Raw genomic sequence first — 8,924 nt, 5'->3', positions numbered from 1 at the left:
AAAGACTCCAGCTTTATGTGAAAGGTGTTGAGCTGGGGGCCAAGATCTAGAGATGGGGAGGGAGGCACAGAAGAGGGGGTTGGCAAGGAGCAGCCCCAGCCCCTTGGCTGTGAGCATGTTAAAAGTGCTGCCCACTGTGGCTCTGTCTGCACACCTGGGCAGTTTCAAGCACATGAAGGCTGGCAGCTGGACAGACCCATTTTTTCCAAAGTAGTGTTTGGTGTGGCATCCAGTCTTCATAAAAATAAAAATAGTGGCAGCTGGCATCTCTACAGCATTTAAGGTTTGAAAAGCACTGGCCCTGAGCAAGCCTGGCCTTTTCTTCTCTCCCTCCTACCTCATCTTCCCTAGAGAGATCTCAGCCACTATCACAACTTTAGAATCAACATCTATTCAGACTGCCCAAATCTGTATCTCCCGTCCTTCCAGAGTTGGAGGGGGCCCCAGAGTTCATCGGCTCCAACTCCTTACCCAGGGCAGAAATCCCTTCTACCACACCCCAGACAGGGTGGTCTTAGCTGACACTCTAACCTGCCACTTCGTGGCTTCATAGGATCTTAGATTTGGACCTGGAAGGGACTTTCAGAAGTCATTTAGTCCAACCTCCTCTATCAATTTACAAAGAAGAAACTGAAGACCAGAGACATGAAATCACCTGCCCAACATCACCCAGGTAGGAAGTGTCCAAAGTGGGATTTAAACTCAGGTCTTCCTTACTCTTTACTTCCTTACTTACTACTTACATATCACTCTACGTAATCTTCCAAGCTCTCCTAAGTATTTACCATAGATATTTTAATTGATTGATTTAGACACCCACAAATCCCCATGTCATTCCAAATGTTAAAGGAATTGGAAGGAGATACAGAATTTGTTATGTTAGTTTTTTTTTAATCCCCCATCCTAAGGCTTTTGATTTCTTGGATTTTAGATCTTTGGATTTTGATTTTTTGATTTAGCATGATTGTACATGCTAGTGTGACTAGCTGTCATGGCTCTCATTAAAGGGTAGAATTTTCTTCCCCCAGCAGAGGGGGACCATCTCCAGGAGGCCAAGCAGGCCATTAGGCTCATTGTTCATTTATTTAGTCAAGTCTGACTTGTCATGACTCTATGCACCAGGCTTTTCTATACTCCACCATCTCCCAAAGTCTGTCCAAGCTCATGTTCGTTGCTTCTGTGACACTATCTATCCATCTCATCCTCTGCCATCCTCTTCCTTTTGCCTTCAATGTTTCCCAACATGAGGATCTTTTCCAGTGAGTTCCGTCTTCTCATTATGTGGCCAAAGTATTTAAAAAGCTTCAAAATTTGTCCTTCCAATGAACCAGTGCTGCCCCCCATTGGTAGTCCCATCTCCAAGAAAAGGACTAATAGAGAAGTTCCATCCCGGGCCCCCTATTACCCCAAGTCAGAAGATCAGCAGGACCACTTCTCCCTGACGAAGTCAATTCCACCATTAGACATCCTGTTGTTTACCTGATTATCTGCTCTCTCCTATTCTTCTCATCTTCATATGATATCCCTCAACATCTGGGCCAAATTTGCTCTCAAGTGGAAAACCGAAGGCTGTCAACTCAGGCGCCCTGCCCATAACTCTCACAAGCTGGTAGAGAGGAGCTGAGCCCCACTTGCCTGATTCTCATTCCCACGCTTCCTTCCACACATCACTTAATCTCCCCACCTGCTCTCTACCTACAAATTTCAGCCTGGAAAACATTGTAGAGGCTGCCTAGTACAAGTCTTTCTTTTGGAAGTTGATTGATTGTCTTAAAGCAAAGTTGCCCTTTGCTGGGTACTAGGAAGGAAGGAAATAAGCATTTAAAAGCACCTACTATGTGCAAGGCACTGTGCTAAGAGTTTTAGAAATATGATCTCATTTAATCCTCACAACCACAACCCTGCAAGGCAGGTGCTATTATTATCCATATTTTACAGTTGAGGAAACTGAGACAGACAGAGGTTAAGTGACTCGTTTCAAGGGTCACACAGGTAGTTTGAGGCTGGATTTGAAGTCAGATCTTCCTGACTTCAGGCCCACTGGCTCTACTCACTAGCTGCTTCATAGCATGGCAACCTGGATCCTCTGATTCTGAGTCCATTGTTCCTTCCACTGGACCACGTTACCTACATTAAGACTTAGGACACCACTTCTACTATCATCTTGCCATATGTATGACCTTGGGCCAGTCATAGGATTATAGATATAGACTGAAAGGGCCTTTAGAGATTATCTCATCCAACTCCTTTGTTTGACAGATAAAGAACCTGAGTCCAAGAGAGGGAGGTTGACAAGGTCACATAGGTATGGGGAGTAGTGTCCAGATTTGAACTCAGGTTTCCAAATCTAGCAGTGTCTCCACTTACAGCTAGTAAGTGTCTGAAGCACCTAGGTGGTACAGTGGAGAAAGACCTGAGTTCAAGTCCAGCCTCAAACACTTATTTATTAGCTATATGACCCTGGGCAAGTCACTTAACTTCTGCCTGCCTCAGTTTCCTCAAAGGTAAAATGGAGATAATAATAGAATCTACCTCTTCAGATTATTGTGAGGATCAAATAAGATAATATTTGCAAAGTGCTTAGACAGTGCCTGGCACATAGTAGGAACTTAATAAATGCTTATTTCCTTCCTGTACCACACAATGAATCTTCAGCTCCTGAGAGATGGAAAGCTGTAAATTGGTGGCAGCAGTTAACCTTTCTGGTGTCACAGACTACTTTGGCTGTCTGGTGAAATCCACGAACCTCTTCCCAGAAGAAGGTTTTTCAAGTAATTAAAGGAAATGTTAAATTTCCATTGGAAATCAGTAAAAATAAAGAGGTTTTTCTCCACCCTTCCCCCATAGAATCCTTGAAATCTAGTCACAGAACCCTTGGGGGAATGAGACTCCATGGACCCCAAGGTTAAGAACCCCTAGAGCAACGGAAAATTCACTCAATTTAGAATCGGCGTACCTGCGTTCTAATCCTGTCTGCCACTTAGTACAAAAGTGACTTTAGGGGAATTTGGCCTGGGCCTCTCTGAGCCTCAGTTTGGAGGTTGGGTTAGATGATCTCTGAGATCCTGTCGAGCTCTAATGATCTATGAGCCTAGGTGTGCCTGCTTCTTCTCCCCCTCGGCCTTACCTGAGGCTAGCCAAACCTGGCTTCACCGCACCGCTCCTCCCCCTTCCCTCCGGGGCTGAGGCTGGAGAACTTTCTGAGCTCCCCACATCCTTCGTGGAGCATTCAGGCAGCCATCTGTTTAGCATCTCATTACTAATGCACAGCCAAATAGGCCAGCCTGGCCCAATACCGTACAATTGCAGCACTAGTAAAAAATTCTGGGTGTGATTTAAGCGCGTGTGTGCGCTCCCGGCAGAACACAGCACACATCTGCGCCGCTGGCCCCCACGTGTCCTGACCACAAATCACGGGCCAAACGGCCCCACTTGGACTACCTGAATGTCCCCGAGATGGAGGCTTTTACATATTTCTCTCCTGGCACAGGGGGTGTGGGACCTTTTTTTTTTTTTTTTTGCAAGAATTCATTCAGCACGGTCTTCTCTTTGGTGATTTCATTTAAAGAAATGGCATGTCACTGCCTTGTAAATCTCCCACGATAAAATACCCCAAAGAGATGCCAGCAGGGCGAGACTGCAGCTGGCAGGCTCTGGAGTAGACTGGGTTTTTCGTTGGGGCTAAACCATCCTCATGTATTTCTATAGCATTTTACATCTTCCAGGAGTGGGAGCACGGCATGCTTCACATTATAAAAAAATTAGAAGAAAGTAGGATGATTTCTTTATCGAGATTATGGAGAGGAAAAGAATTCTTATCTATCGAACAAATAGGAAACATTATAGGGGGCAAAGTGAATTGCTCACTGGGTGAAAGATTGACGAAAAGGGGAACCACAGAACCCCCATGGTAGTTAGTCCTTTTGTCGTTTTATAGATGAGGAGAATGAGTACCATAGAGATCGAGCATAAGATCAGAGGAACATAGCTGAGGAAACCGAGGAGGGAAATTAAGTGACCTGCCCAAGGAGGGATTTGAACCCAGGTCCCCTGATCCTTCAGATAGGCTCTGACTGATCTCTTTAAAAGTAGATTTGATTACATAAAAACTAAAAACACTTTATCCAACAGTAAGTATTAAGGAAAGAAACATATTGGGGAATTGTCTTTGCAGTAAATATTTAAAATAAGCACATCCTATATGTGTTAAAATCTGATTAAAATCTAACATACAACATCCATAAAGAACTGATGTAAATTTATAATAGTAAGATCTATTCCCCATCATCCATAAGGAACTGATGCAAATTTATAATAGGAAGATTTATTCCCCAACATCCATCAAGAGCTGGTGCAAATTTATAGTAGTAAGATCCATTCAGCAATGGAAAAATAGGCAAAAGATACGAACAGGCAGTACTTGAAAGAAGAAACACAAATTACCAATAAGTACCTGAAAAGTTGTTCAAACTCTGATGATCAGAGAAACACAAATCTAAAATAAATTCATGATGATGCTTTACACCCATTAAATTGGCAAATGTCATTTAAAATTATCACATCAATTGATAAGAGGACTGTAGAGACACAGGCACACTGATACATTGCAGCCAAAGCTGTGATCTTCATGGAAAGCAATATGGAATGGGATAATGAGGAAGTCAAAGGTGTTCATACCCTTTGACTCCTAAGCCCTACGGAAAAGGTTGCTATTCTGTACCAGAGTTAGAATGGAGTTAAAAGAGGGAGCCATCCCAGGGTTCAGTCTGGATTAGACAAGCATCAGAATGCAGACCCCTTTGTTCACTCTGTGGCTAAGCTGTAGGATATTTCTGCTTATCCCCAGCAGTTTCAAGTCCTTAAAAAATTTTCAAAATGTTTTGACTTTACTTCCTCCATTTCTTTTGAAATTCAGTTGACACATGTAATTTTCTTTCAGTCTGCCCATATATCAGTAAGTACATATGCAAATGTATATTACATATATGTATACAATGTATATGTACTTCATATATATTTATTCTTGTTCTTCAGTCTTTCTATCTACATTCACTTGTCTCTTTTATGAGCACCTTTCCTTAGGCATCTCAGTAATTGACTTTCTCCAGAGAGTTTCAAATAGAGGATCAGAAACCTCAGATGCTTTTTTCCCTTACCTGTCTTTGCCAAAAAGCATTATTAAAAAATGAAGTGCATTTGTCATTGCATTCTAGAGCTAGAGGGAGCTTTGATTAAATTACCTGACCCAGCCCCCTGCCTTCAGGCAGATGAGAAGGAGTCTGGTGTAGTGGGTGGCATGCCATACTATGGGAGTCAGGAAAGACCTGGAGGTTTGCATCTCTGGTTCTGCTCCTTATTAGTTGTGTGAACATGAGTAAGTCATTCAGTGAGGATCAGTTTCTTCATCCATAAAATGAGGGGGTTGAACTAGATGGCCTCTGAGATTCTCCCCACTCTAAATCTTTGGTCCTTTATAATCCTGGGAGTAGTAAATGTCGAAGCATTCTTCTAGTGTTGTTGAGTGTGTAAAAGAGCCTCGGTTTCCCCGAAGCACAGGGAGTGAGCAAAGGCCAAGGGCTGCTATTCTTGGATCTAACAAGTTGATCAGAATGAAGCCCAGAATTCTCCTGTAGATCAGCTGGTCGAGATGGCTTGGGCATTTGGTGATATGAATGGAAGATATCATCTTGCTAGGTCAACTGGGCATTTGCTGATACCTTAGATCTTTTTTTTCTTATCTTGTCTGGGTGGGGATTGCCATTATCTAAAGGTTGCATAGGAAACAAAAAGGTTGGTCACAGGATTTAGAAGTGGAAAGGACTTCAGAGATAAACCATCCCATCCAAACACTCATCTTACAGATGAGAAAATTGAATACCTGAGAGGTATTCTCTCTGCCCAAGGCAGCAGTCAGGAAGCAGAAGACCTCAGATTTGAACCCAAGTCTTTTGATTCCAAGCCCAGTGTTCTTTCCAAAATATCCACACACATGAATTGGCTGACTCAAAGGTACCTGCTGAGATGCTTTTGTTTTTATCATACACCACCATACTGCTTTCCAAAGCAATCACAGCTCCCCCAGCAGTGGTATAGTGTGCCTGTTTCTGCTCAGCCTTATCAGCACTGACCTTTAACATTCAAAATCACCTTTGCCAATTTAATGGACATAAGGATTGTTTTAATTTGCATTTCTCTGATCATTAGAGAATTCAAACAATCTTCTGCATAACTATTGACAACTAGATTTTTTGGACTGTGTGCCAGGGCTTGAGATAAAAGGGAAAAAGATAAGAGGACAAAAGGTCATGATTCCCTTCACTAGACAATGACTGTTCTTGGTCCCCTACTACGTCTGACCATATTCTTTCCCTATGTTTCACTCAGCTTTCAGAGGACAAGGGAAGTTGGAAAAGAAGAAAGGATAGAACACAATATTTGGGAGGTTTATATAGGCCCAGATGATGGGGAACAGAATTAAGAGAAACCAAAATTGAAGTGGAGCTCCATCCTCAAGGCATCCTTTACCCTACCCAATGGAAATGATTGAACCCAACTGGAAAGAAGAGAGAGGTCAGTGGGCAAGAACCAGACCTGGCATAGTGAAGGTCATGGACATTCTATGCAGATGAGCCCCTTGTTTTAGAACCAGCAGCTCAGAATTGTTTTCCAAGAGATCGTTTCTCTATCTTTCTCAGCAATGTTTTTGTAGACAAGGGAAGTAGGTGCCCAGAAAGCCAATTTCAATAAACTTAGGCCAGACTGGTGAGTTTGAATCCTGCCCCCCCCCCCAAAAAAGAGAAAATGCAATCAATTCAGTTTCCATTTTAGAAGAGTTTGCTCTTTGGTAATACCTCATTTCCCTTTTTTGAGTTTCAGCAAAGACTCAGCAAAATGAGAAACAGTTAACACCTCAGTAGCTAACAAACACTGGGTAGCAAGAAGGAGGTGTTATACCCCAGGCCCCATGCTGAGTGGCCTACCTTTGATGATCCCCACCTTTACTGCTCCCCTCCCCGCCATTTAAGGTAGGTGAAATTTTTCACTTAGAGGGAAGTGAAAACACGAGTTCTTCTAACTTAATGATCATAGAAAATTTAAAGCTGTAAGGAGCCCAAGAGGTCACCTTAGTCCAACCTCCTCATTCCAATGAGGCTGAAAAAGGAGAAATTAATACTCAGGTCATGCATGAGGTAAGTGCCAGAGCCGGGATTCAAACCCAAGTCTTCTGCTTCTGGAGCTAGCTCTCTTCTTCAGTCTTACCCTGCACCCCCATCACTAAATGCACTCAGGTAAAGATTGCTAGTGACTCCTCATGGCCCTTCTCTCATTCAATTGATTATTTACCCAGCATTTATTAAGTGCCTACTATATATTAGGCACTAAAGATGCCTTCTCTCATTCAATCATTCAGCCAGCATTTATTAAGCACCTACTATGTACTAGGCACTAGAGATGCAAAGTCAAAAATGAAATAATCCTTGCCCTTAAGGAGCTCACATTCTATTGGAGAGAAGTGACATATATACAGAAAAGTCAATATAAAATATATTCAAAATAAATATTAAATCATTTCTAAGGGGAAGGCATTAGAAACTGGGAAGATCAGGAAAGGCTTCCTCTAGGCTGTAGCATGAGTCCTTATCCAGTCTACAGAGGCTTTCTGCCTTGGGGATTGGTCAGAGTGACCTTAATAAAGAGATAGAGAGTACCACTAGTCCCTAAACCCATACCAAAACTCTGGCTCCTCAGTCTTCTCTGCTAACTCTACTGTGGTGGAACTGGAGAGAGAGTGTGGAAAGAGCATTCCATACAGAGTCAGGATACCTGGGTTTGAATACTAGCTTACTAGTAACTAGATGTATGGCCTTGAATCACTTAACATCTTAGACCCTTAACTTTCTCATCTGTAAAATGGGGACAACGACATTTCCATTACTTGCAACTAGGGTTGTTCTGAAGACATCATTATGTTAGATGTAAAGCATTTGTACAAATGAGGATAATCATTCTGACAGCCCCAGTTTCACATCGTTGTTAAGGCTGAACTGGTAAGAAAGCCTTTATTGCTTTGTAGCTTCCTAAGAAAAAACCTCCTTTAGTTTGTTAGTGCTCAATCACACTCCAAGGCTGGCCTATGATTTTGGTCCTTGCCTCTGGGAAGATGGCATTCCAAAAGGTGTGCGATTGCATAGGCTAAGCATAGCTTGCCCTCACAACGTCTAGAGAAAGCAACCCAAATAATAACCCGAACTGATCTTTAGGGAAAACCAGAGTCTGTACAATTGTTGAGTCTAGAAAAGAGAAGAACAATAGGTCATTGGTTGTTGTTCCAAAGGTCAGAAAGGCTTAGAATAAAGAGGATCATGAGCCAGCAGCTTCCTGCCCCCAGTAGGAGCAGAACCAGAGGGAGTGGTTTCATTTTCAGTGAGAAAGAATGAGGTTGGACAGGAAAAAAGGGAAAGTTGTTGCCCTGGGAGGGATGCTGCTGGATTCAGATTCAGAAGCCATGGTTCAAATTCTAGCTTTGCCATTTACTACCTGTGTCACTGTGGACAAGTCTCTTATCCTTCTGGACCTCAGTTTCCTTATCTGTAAAATGAGATAATTGGACTATATGGCTTCTAAGGTCCATTATGGGTCTAATTCTGTGATCCTAAACAGTGAAGCATCACTGAATTGTCACTGGAGGTTATGGATTCTGACTCTTTTGGCAGGGGTCTACAATTTTTTTTTTTTACCATTTTGATAAATGTATTTCAACATAATTGGTTTCTTTTAAATCCTACATAGTTCATTTTATACATTTAAAATATTATTCCAAGAAAGGGTCCATGGGTTTCACCATACTGCCAAAGGGGTCCATCACAAACACACACATACACACACACACACACACACACACACACACACACACACACACACAC

Source organism: Vombatus ursinus, unplaced genomic scaffold, assembly GCF_900497805.2.
Source record: "Vombatus ursinus unplaced genomic scaffold, bare-nosed wombat genome assembly UNPS02000749.1, whole genome shotgun sequence".
Classification (NCBI taxonomy): Eukaryota; Metazoa; Chordata; class Mammalia; order Diprotodontia; family Vombatidae; genus Vombatus; species Vombatus ursinus.
Note: the sequence above shows the minus strand (reverse complement) of the source record.